Below are 12,012 nucleotides of genomic sequence, written 5' to 3'. Positions count from 1 at the left end.
ATAGTTTATATCTTTTTATCAATCCACTAATATTCATGATATTGTTCATTCTTATACAGCATTCTAGAAGTCACATTCCTTTATTTGTACTGTCCTCATCTAGATATATTTATATTTTTAGGTTCAATAATTAAGCTATTATCCACTGCACTAAGGCACATCTGCCATAAATTTCTTAGATCCCACGGAGTTGTTTTTAAGAAGACAAAATGAAAATTTGAGATCATGTATCTGTTGATTTTCCTGGAGTTCAGGAAGGTAGTTGTTTTAAAGAAATGGTACCCTTCATTAGCACACAAATCAACATAATTTTGTATTCCATCAGCAGTTTTGAAACATATTTTGCTAAGTTAATTTAGTCTAATTTAAAATATTGGGTTAATTGCTAGGGAATGTTTGCTTTTGTTTTTATGTTCCTCTTCCTGATAACTTTTTCTGATGGTGCTTTGCTTTTACCACCTAAAAAGATGGACCACAGGGCAGCTCTCTTTTCCCATCACATCCTGGGGCAACCTTGGGAAAAGAAACATTTACTCCTTTGCAGTCAGTTTCTCTTTGCCTTCCCTCTTCATCCTTTTGCAATTTTAACAAGCCCCCTTTCTTCCCCACAGGCTGCCTACTTCAGAAACACTCTGGAAATTATGCGTCTCAATTTTGCTCCTAGAAATCTTGACTTGACAAATGCTGCTCCTTCCTGGCAACAAATACAACATTTAATAACTGACAAGAGGGGTTAACCTTTGGTCTGAAGAGCACAAAGTTATAAATCAGTTGCTGTTCCAAGGGGCTGAGTTTGCATGAGGTGTTTCTCTTTTTTCCTTTAGAAAAAAAAAAAAAAACAACAACCCACAACCCAGAACAGATAATCTAATACAGCGTGGCTGGGAGGAAACAAGATACTTGTAACAGCTTTTAAAGCATTAAAAAGAAAGCATGCTAGGAACAAATACTGTGTTTGTGTTCTGAGGCTACAACGTGATAGTTCTGAAAGAAGAGATTTACTGAATCAGGTTTGATGCCTTAAAATAATGAGAGTGTAGGAACTTCCAGGGGAGGAGGGGGAACAGACTTAAGGTGTGTGGCCTCATTTAGACAAAACATAAATGTACACAGAGCAGAAAGGAATTGAACATTTAAGCCTTAGTTTATTTTCACAGAGGAGAAAGCTCTCTAATGTTAAATATTTATCAGAAAGGCTCTTACTGATGTGGTCATGCTGAGCCCAGAAGTGACTTGTGTTCAGAGGTTTTAGTCGTGTCAGTGGGATGCTGAATTGCTCCCTGTAGGAAAAGAGGGCACAGCCTCCCAGGGAAGGGCAGGAGGGAGAGCAGCATAAGGAGGAGGAAGAAGAGGGCTTCATGCTCAGTGCCAGCAGAGGCAGAGACCCTAGCTGGGGCTTGGACTGGGCAAAAGATTGCTGTGCTAAATCCATTTATGTATCTCAGATCATACAGTGCAGCCAGGCTAACCAAAGGTTCTGCCCCAGCTTTTATACTATACAGCCCTTTCTATGTGAAATGTTTTGGTAAATGCCTGTAGCCAAGTCAGTTGTGTCTTCAGCTTCCTGGAGATCCCCACCAGCAACCTGAGGAACAAAAGCAGGCATGTCATTGCATGAGGGAACCTGCCTCTGACCTGAGTTTTCCTGGAAATGAAATACAACTTGTGATTTTATTTTATTTTTTTAGTGATAGTTTTGGATTATTCTTTTTCCATTTCTGAACACTTTCATTGCATTGATCTCCAGTCCCCATACAGAGAAGGCACTGATGACTCTACATAGAAATTAAGTAGTATGTGTTAACTTTTCTTGTTTAGAACCCATATCTCCTTTAGTGCTATCATATAACATGAGCATCTTTTTGCCTTTGCTGGCAGGGATATGTGGGGGGGTGAGAGGAGGCAAAGGTTTGCCAAGGCTGTTGTTCAGATGTCGCAGTTCAGTTGTGGCACACATAATATTTTCACTGCTTTTATAAGGCTACAAAATACCTGTGGTTTGGTAGGAAAGAGAAATTGCCGAAAGGAATGGTGGATAAGCACTGACAGACTCTGGTTTTCCAGAAGCAGACAGTCATTCAACCATGGATAATGACCACAGCACAGATGACAGGATAAACACAGTATATGAGATTGAAATAGACACACAGCATTTAAAAACAACATCTCAGCAATGCTAGCTGCTACATTTATTCATTAAACAGTGACAAAAATGCTATTTAAGGAGGGTAAAAAACAAATTGGAGATAAATGGACACATGCAACTGCCTCATGCATCCACATGCAATCACACGTTCTGCTACATTTATATATATTATCACATGTTATTCATTACCCTACTGTTCTTCAGATAAAAGCATGCTTTGCATGTACACACACATACGTTCTCCCACAGAACTTAATTCAACACTGTAATGCACAGCACACCTCTACGATCAACACACATAAGCTATAATCTTGATATTTCTCGGTAAAGTTGTGGTGGCAGGCACTAAACTCACAAGGGTAAAATACATAAATACTTTGAGTAGCTTAATGCAAATTACATTCCTAGAGCCAAGGGTGATCCAACTAAGCCAGGGAGGTCCTGTGTTTGGAGATACTTCAGGCAAACTCTTTACTATCTACTGTCAAGTCAATGTTCACTGAGAGTATGAAAATATCCTGGTGGAGTTGTGTTCCACTCCTGTTTTGGATGGAAGTAGCCAACTTGTTTCCATATAAATGCTGTATATTTCTCACCCTTGGTACAGTCATGCAATTCATATTCTGTCTCTGAAACAGTTAATTTTCATTACTTCAGATGGATGATGCCAAGGTAGCCTATGCTAAGTGTATCCCTTAGTACCCATTCCAAAAAGCATATACCAGACCTTCCATTTAATATCCTAGGGCAAAACTATTTATAACTCTTAAGTTTCCGTTATATGCTAGATACATAAGTGACCTGTTGGTAACAAAAAGATGGCTTCTGTCAACTAACTATATTGAACAAACCTGTTCCTCTGATCTAGTTTTGGAGCAGCTTTGCCCAGAATGGGATAGCTAATTTGGTTTTCCACTCTTGGTATTTGAGTGATGACAGCAGAAAAGAGGATAGTTTGGGTAGCTAAGCATCCGTCACAGCCTGCTCCAGTGCTCAGGCAGTAGGTCTTTGAGAAGAGTGGCTACAGAACACAGTCTGGAGAAGGAGCTGAGGAAAAAAAAAAAACCAAAACCAAAACCAAAACCAAAAACCAGCAGCATTTCTCTATCTGATAACAAGGGATGAACTTAAATGCCAGACAATCTGAATATAGCTCAGAGTTTACCAGAGAGCTGAAAGATTCAGCTTGCTTATTATTCAAAGCTGCTAAAGCTTATGCAGTCAGTGGAGAGCATCTGGGATTGTACTCATCTGACACCTCTGCTAGATGCCTACAGCCCTTTTACATGTGTATTATGGTAATATCTTACATATCAAAAAATGTTATAGCTCTGAGCTTGGTGTCACCAGCAGAATTTTGGGGTTTTTGATCATGGGTCCATTTACATGACACCAGGACTGCTGGTGACAGATGGAGTGCACCTGTCTCAAAGGGGGAAAAGGGTCTTTGCACAGGAATTAGCAGGGCTCATTGAAACTAAACTCTTTCAAGTTTAAACTGAAAGAGATTTGAAGGGGGAAAGGGATAAAACAAGGCTCACTAGAAATAAGCCTGGGGGCAGCATGCCAATGTTTGAAGGTTGGTGTGCTACTGAGGTCCTTCGATCTGCCATGTCAGAGTAGGTAGGGATGGAGGCTCTTTGGCTTAATAGCATCTACTTTACTACAAGAAAGACAAGGTAAAATCCTATCTGTGGCCTGTGTGATGGAAATAGATTTAGCAAGATGATTCTCCATATCTGTTCATCTGGCAGGCTGCTCCTAAAAGAACACCAGCCCTTCCAAATCCAGGATATGAGGATCTTTGCGTACCATCCATGTCTGAACATAGAAGTCCTGGTCAGACAGTGACAGCTCTGTCTGCCTAACAGGAGAATACACTAAAACATACAATATACACACAAGATGTTTGTAGGGAACCATTCAGTCTTGGCTGGATATAGGCTTTCAAGAAAACATGAAGACATTGTATCTGTTTCCTTGGACTAGAGCTCCAAGGAAAAGAAGCCCATGAGCATCATAACCAGTTGTTCCCCCTCTACTGTTGCTGTTTAGAGTCCATACTACCATAGCGTGAGGAGGTTGACTCTTTCACTATTGTCTGTTCTAGCATACAAAGGTTGCCTTTTCATAGAACCATAGGATAATTCAGGTTGGAAGACACTTCAGGAGGCTTCTAGTCCAACCTCCTGCTCAAAGCATGGTCAGCTCTAAGGTCAAACCAGATCTCTCATGGCTGTACCCATTCAGGCCTTCAAAACCTCCAAGGATGGAGAATTGGATGCACAGACCCTCTGGATAGCCTGTTCTACTGCTTGACTGTTGTCCTCAATGTGAGTTTTTCCTTATGTCTGATCTGAACCTCTCATTCCAGTTTATGTTCACTGTGTCTCCTTCTTCCATGCACCACTGTGAAGAGCCTGGTTCTGTCTTCTTGATATGTAGGAATACTGGTAAAGAAGACTTGGCTATATTTTATTTTTGTGGTGGGCATAAATAAGCAGGGAATGAAGCTGAGCTGTGGAGAATACCATCAAAAAACTCTGGTGCTTTTTGTATCAATTGCAGATCATGTTACTAGCCATGAGCATAAGAAGGCTTTCTGCTGTCATTGCTTAGGAAAATATGTGCTTATATTGCCCATGAAAATCATGCCATGAGCTTTGTGCAACGCAACAGGGATGAGGTAGTCATATATTCCAGGACATAAAGATAATATATACTATATAAAAAGACAGTGCTACTGCATTACTGCAGTAGTATCAATCAAGAAGAAATCACAGCATACTTTGTCTTTTTTAAAGACAATGTGGGTACATCAAACTTCTTACTTGCTTTGAAAGCTGTCATGCCAAGGGCAATTGTGTTCAATGTTAATCTAATGGAAAGCAAAGGTGGATGTCCCATCATTTGTGTCATTATTCTGAGTATAGGAGGTATACACAATATTTTGTAAGATGCCCTGGACAGTAAATGCATTGTAATCTAGCTCTGACACATACTGCAATTTAGTACTACTTCAAGAGCAAAATGGTCCTGAGTCTTCCTAGCCAAGGGCATTGCTCTTGTAGTTTTTTTCATTGTTCCTGGATGAAGTACATCTTTGAGAGAAATACTTAAGCCCACTCAGTGGAGAAAGGCTTATTGCCTCTGAGAAGTGGTTCAGGGGATCTAAGGAAGACACCAAGAGGAGAGCAGCCTAAAGGCAGTCAAACAAAGCAGTAGTTGCAGGACCTGGGCGAACATATTAGGGCATGAGCATGTAGCCTTCAATCTATATTTGTCCACTCAAATGAGTGGCTTGAGGACTCAATTATTTTCTGTATGAACAATATTTATGTTCAGAAGAGATAAAGGAGTCCCAAGGGAAAGTGCATACCTTGATCACAGTGTTTTGTGCCAGCTAGAAGGCAAGTAAAGGGAGGGATAAACACGGTGTCTTTTGGATCTGTGCTCGACAGTTTCTTGTCCTCCAATGGCTGTTTGCAGCACTACAGACACCTGAGGCAGCTGTGGAAAATCACAAGTACGAGAAAGGCTTTTATGTTGTACAAGGACATTCAGAGAAGCATTCAGCTTGTGCTTTTAGGTGCAAAGTCTAAAATAAATAAGAAGCTTATTTTGAACACATAAATGTGTGCAGCATGAGTCCAAAGAAGGAGCTGTGATTTCCAGTCTGTCTGTGACTGATGGTTGTGGTGAGGGCCAGTCCAGCCACGTGTCCTCTGTTCAGGGATGTGACAGAGAGAACATTTCCAGCATCTATGACAAAGGCAAAGTATGTTTGCTCTATTTTCTCTTTAAGTCAGCCTAAACAGCTGCTATGGCAGCTTGAGTCAAGAAAATAAATTTCTTTACTCAGAATCACAGAATCACAGAATCATTCAGCTTGGAAAAGATCCTTGGGATCATCGAGTCCAACCATCAGCCCTACTCTACAAACTTCTCCCTTACTCCATATCCCCCAACATCTCATCTAAACGACCCTTAAACACATCCAGGGATGGTGACTCCACCACCTCCCTGGGCAGCCTATTCCACTGTCTGACCACTCTTTCTGTGAAAACTTTCTTCCTAATGTCCAGTCTAAACCTCCCCTGTTGGAGTTTAAAGCCATTTCCTCTTGTTCTGTCACTAATTACCTGTGAGAAGAGACCAGCACCAACCTCTCTACAATGTCCTTTCAGGTAGCTGTAGAGAGTCTTGAGGTCTCCCCTCAGCCTTCTCTTCCTCAAACTAAACAGTCCCAGCTCCTTCAATCGCTCCTCATAGGATTTTTTCTCCAGACCCTTCACTAGCTTTGTTGCCCTCCTCTGCACTCGCTCCAGCACCTCGATATCTCTCTTGTATTGAGGTGCCCAAAACTGGACACAATACTCAAGGTGTGGCCTCACCAGTGCAGAGTACAGGGGGACTATCACCTCCCTACTTCTGCTGGTCACACTATTTCTAATACAACCCAGGATGCCGTTGGCTTTCTTGGCCACATGGGCACACTGCCGGCTCATGTTCAGCTGCTTGTCAGTTAGAACCCCCAGATCCTTCTCTTCCAGACAGCTCTCCAGCCACACCTCCCCAAGCCTGTAGCGATGCATGGGGTTGTTGTGGCCCAAGTGCAGGACCTGGCACTTGACCTTGTTGAAGCTCATTCTGTTAACGTTGGCCCACCAATCCAATCTATCCAAGTCTCTCTGTAGACCCTCCCTATCTTCATGCAGATCGACACTCCCGCTTAACTTGGTGTCATCTGCAAATTTACTGATGATACACTCTATGTCCTTATCAAGATCATCAATAAAGATGTTAAACAGAAATGGTCCCAACACCGAGCCCTGAGGAACACCACTCAGCCACCAGCTGGATTTAACTCCATTTAACTCCATTTAACTCCATTGACCACCACTCTCTGGGACCATACATCCAGCCAGTGCTTGACCCAGCAGACCGTTCACTCATCCAGGCCATGGGCAGCCAGTTTTTCTATGAGAATCCTATGGGGAACTGTGTCGAATGCTTTTCGAAAATCCAGGTAGACAATATCCACAGCTTTACCCTTGTCCAATAGTCGAGTCATCTTGTCATAGAAGGAGATCAGGTTTGTCCCGCAGGACCTGCCTTTCATAAACCCATGCTGACTAGGCCTGATCCCCTGGTTGTCCATTATATGACTTTTAATGGCACTCAAGATGATCTGCTCCATGACCTTCCCTGGCACCGAGGTCAGACTGACAGGTCTATAGTTTCCTGGATCCTCCTTTCTGCCTCTCTTGTAGATGGGTGTTACATTTGCCACCCTCCAGTCCAATGGGACCTCCCCACTTAGCCATGACTTCAGGTAAATCATGGAAAGCGGCTTGGTGAGCACATCTGCCAACTCTTTCAGCACCCTTGGGTGTAACCCATCCGGTCCCACAGACTTGTGTGCATCCAAGCGGTGTAGCAGGTCTCTGACCAATTCCTGTTTAATTGTGCTGACCTCATTCTGCTTCCCCTCCCCATCTCCCAGCTCATGAGGCTGGGTGTCCAGGGAACAGCCAGTTCCACTGCTAAAGACTGAGGCAAAGTAGGTGTTGAGCACCTCAGCCTTTTCCTCTTCCTTTGTTACTATGTTTCCCTCTGCATCCAATAAAGGAGGGAGATTTTCCCTAATCCTCCTTTTGTTATTAATGAATTTATAGAAACATTTTTTATTATCTTTAACAGCTGTAGCCAGGTTGAGCTCTAGCTGTGCTTTGGCTCTCCTAATGTTCTCCCTGTATAGCTTCACTACATCTTTATAGTCTTTATACTCAGATCAGCTCTAATTTTTTTGCACTTTCACCAGTTGTCAGGTTAGGGGTGAGACAAATGAAATTAATTTCTTTACTCTAGGCAACATGCCAAACCGCTAAACTGCTGTATGCCTCACTTTCTCAGTCTGTAAAATGGGGACTGCTATGTGAATAAAATCTATGATGGAAGAGAGCTATGATGGAGGCAAGTTTTATTATTCAGTTTTGTAATGCATTATGACATTCTCATTTTCTTTATTTCTTCAGATGACACTCAGGTTTGAACAGTGTGGTGGTTTAGCCCCTGCCGGGGTCTGAGACCACGCGGCCGCTGCCCCTCCCCCACAAAGGGAGTGAAATACAAAGCCCCAAGACTGAAATAAGGAAAGGTTTAATACAATAATGCAATAGCAACACAACAAACAACAACAATAACAATAACAGTAATAGTGATAGCAATGAACAGAGCAAAATAGCTACCAAATACAGCAGTGGAAAGCACGATGTACAAAACCACGAGTGTACCGCGCTCCCGCGCCAGGAAAAATGTGTCCTGCCAGGATGTGACGTCGGCATGGTATCTGAATAACCCGGCTAGAGCTCCCCCCCACTGCTGGGGAAACTTAACCCTATCCTGGTTAAACCAGGACAAACATCAACAGAGCTGTTCAGTGCCTTCATTGAGCTGCATGGATGAAAGGCTACTGACTTATTTAGCCTTTTCCTGGCACATCCATAGAAAGCTTCCAGGACTGCTTAGAGAAGGGAGGTGTTTTCTGTACTCACCTTCCATTCCTCAGAGGACTGGACTGGGCCTCATCCACTGTAAAAGCAGGCTCCAATTTGAGCCAGGTGAGTAGCTCCTTCATATAACTGCTCAGAGCTTGTCTGAGATTATAGGTAGGTCAGAGGCCTGGAGAGCACAGGCTGGGATTTCCATGACGTTTAGGTATTTCATTCCCATTAATTTTGACAGAAGATGGAATACCTGTTACTTGGGAAGAATAGCTGCATAAAATATAGAATAACTGAGCTTGGAAAAGACATCTGAAGATCTCTAGTCCAGCTCCCTGTTCAATGTGAAGCTAACTTCCAGTTGGATCAGATTCCTCAGCATCTTGTCTGGTTGAGTTTTGCAAATTTCCCAGGATGGAGATTGCACAGTCTCTCTGGGAAACCTGTTCTGATGCTTAACCACCCTGGTTGTTAACTTTTATTTTTCCTTATATCTACTTGTACATTTTCTTGTTTGATGTCAGGTGGCATATCCAGAGTGATGAGACTGCCAGTTATGTTTGAACATCAGGACTTAAATGTTTTCTTCCTCCCCCTGAAAGTTTGTGGACTTTCAGGATTTGTTCTGTCACTGGGAAGTTACATGTGTACAGAGCAGAGGAATGTTATGTCGAGCTAGAGCTGATCAGGCACCAGGACTTCAGATTCATCACAGATTTTTCATTGAGGTGCTCTGTAGCTAGTAGTAGACACTGTGTCTTATATGAAAAGAGTAAGATGGTGGTGAGTTACCTTGGCCTGTAACAAACCCTCTCTGAATCTAGCTGATTTCCATGAAGCTCTGATGTCACTCTGGGTCATATTCCCGACCTGTCTCCTCTTGCACCATCAGAGAAATGGGATTTCCCCTCTCCTTTCTTCTCTGCTCCTCTTTCCCACCTTCTTGACCCAAAAAGAAATTTACAAATATTTCTGACATTTTTCTTCAATGTTTTCAAACCATCAATTGAAACACTGGAAATTCATTAAGTTTTCAATGGCCAAATGCCAGAAGTTTTCAAGTTTCTAGTTTGGTAATTTGCAACCAGGTATGAAGGAAGGAAAAGGAAAAGATCAGCAGAACAGAGAACTTGTACTGTAACATCCCTGAACACCCATAGAGAGAAAAGTTAGACGGGGCTCATTTCAGCCTCAGCCTTGAGGTAATGAGCAGGAACTCTGACAGGAAAATTGAAAATACCTCATACTCATTTGATTGTTTGTACATAATCTGCATTCACCCCTTCAACAGATGCAGTCTGCTGAAGATTTCTGTTGATTCCCTAATCAACTGTGTTAAATTTAGCTTTGCATATACTATTTTTCCTGTATGACCAAAGCACTTATTTTTGAAACCAGCTCTCTTCCCTTTAATAAAATGGGAAAATGACATTGCAAAGATAAAAGGGCTTGTGTATGCAGAGGTTTTGCACTTAAGGGTTTAGCTGAGGACTTAATGCTATGACAGCCAGAAACTGGAGTCAAACAATAAAAGTAGGAAAACCACATGTGTATGGTAACAGAGTATATTAAAGTACATGCCACTTGGACTTAATCAGGAAATTCGTTTAATCGGGCCATCTCTTGGAGCAAACCTAATTTAAACCTAATAACATTTAATAGTGATATCTTTGGCTTGGTGGGGATCGTATTTCCATTTAATTGGGATGCCTCCAGGTGATGCAATGGTGCTTGTGTGTGTGTGTGTCACAACTTCAGGCTGGTTCTGACTATTTATGTACCCAGCAGCAGCCTTCAGTCTCTGTCTAGCTGCCAAGCACCAAGACAGCCTAAGAAAAAGGGTCTGAACGTCCTTCACTGCAGCTTGAATTTGGCAGAAGCTGTAACATATTCACTCCATGCCAGCAATGCTAATCGGTCTCATGGCTTCTGTCTCCATATCTCCCCTCCCCCAGGAGGGCTCTATTCCAGTCCACCTTCACAGCATCCTCCCCTAATTTCCCAGGACCCATCCCATGCATGTGAGCTTGCTTTACAGCTTCCTAAAGAGTGACATGAATATTGCAATGGCACCTAGCGTCAGATGGAAATTCAGGCTCATCAGGATGAAGGCCATCCACAGGGGTGTCCCAGAGAAATGACTTCTAAGGCAGGTTGTCAGCAGTTTCTTTTAGTAATAGAGACTTCAACCTCCATAGCTCTTTCGGAGGTATTGCTGCTGAATTAACAGTCTCTGTGTTTGTCTGTGCAGTCTCTGTAGCACCAGCATCCAGCTTGCTACTGAAAAGCTCTTTGGAATACCTTGAATGGGAAAGTGTCCAGGAAAGCCAAATTTCAATCTTTTAAAGCTCCTTTCTCAGTCCCAGTGGGGTGTGATTGTGAGAAAAAATTGGCCATTTCAGTTCCCTTTGTAGGACTCACTACATCCACAAAGCGTAACACTTAGATATTGTCTGCACACAAAAATGGCATTGATTTAAATAATCAAGTGTAAAATGAATTCAACTGAACTGGTGCAACATTTTACGTGGGCTTTAAGTCAATTTAAAAGAGCCTTTTAACCTTATTGCTGAAGGGTAGAGTCAGATGATCATAAGTGATTGAGTTAAAGTGTGTCAAGAAATTGTCTCTTCAGATGAAGGCTACTGTCCTCTCTGTTGGAAATTTCATACCCCACACCCTTCCACCTTAGCTGGAATTGACCCTCTCGCCACATCACACCACATGACTTTGCATATATTCTCAGTTCACTGCATTGCAATTAAAAAGGAAAAGTGATGGCTCTTCAACCACTGAATCCATGGCTTGCTGGCCTTCATGGTGAAGAAGCATCAAAAAGAGCAGGGAGGAGGATTTCAGTCCAGGAGGCTTGGAGGGCAGCAGTAGGAAGAGGCACCTTTAGAAAAACGATAAAACAGAATAAATTCTCTACTGGTGTAAAGAATTGCAGATGTCTTGATTACAATGAACTTTAACCTGTTTGTATCAGCAGAGAATTTGGTATTGAAACCTTCAGCATAACACACATGAAGTACACAGAGGGGAGGAAGCAAAGAGAAAAACACGTGCATCCAAAAGTGCGTGTGCACATTCTGTGGCTGTTTTCTTTCCCAAAAACACTGGGTGCCTTTTAAGAGGGGATATAATGCTTATGCCCTTGAATTATGGCTGAAAATAGCACTGCATATGGTGTAGAACTTCTGCAGAGAGGAAGGAAACACAGGCAGAAGAGTACTGTGACTAGAGAGACACGTGCAGTTGAGTAAGGAAAGAACTTCAACAACATCATGAAAACTAGAAAGAGTGGTTAAAAAGAATCCCACCTCAAGTGAGAAGGATGCTGATATTTCAGTTTTCCAC

This window comes from Strix aluco, chromosome 5, assembly GCF_031877795.1.
Source record: "Strix aluco isolate bStrAlu1 chromosome 5, bStrAlu1.hap1, whole genome shotgun sequence".
Taxonomy (NCBI): domain Eukaryota; kingdom Metazoa; phylum Chordata; class Aves; order Strigiformes; family Strigidae; genus Strix; species Strix aluco.
Note: the sequence above shows the minus strand (reverse complement) of the source record.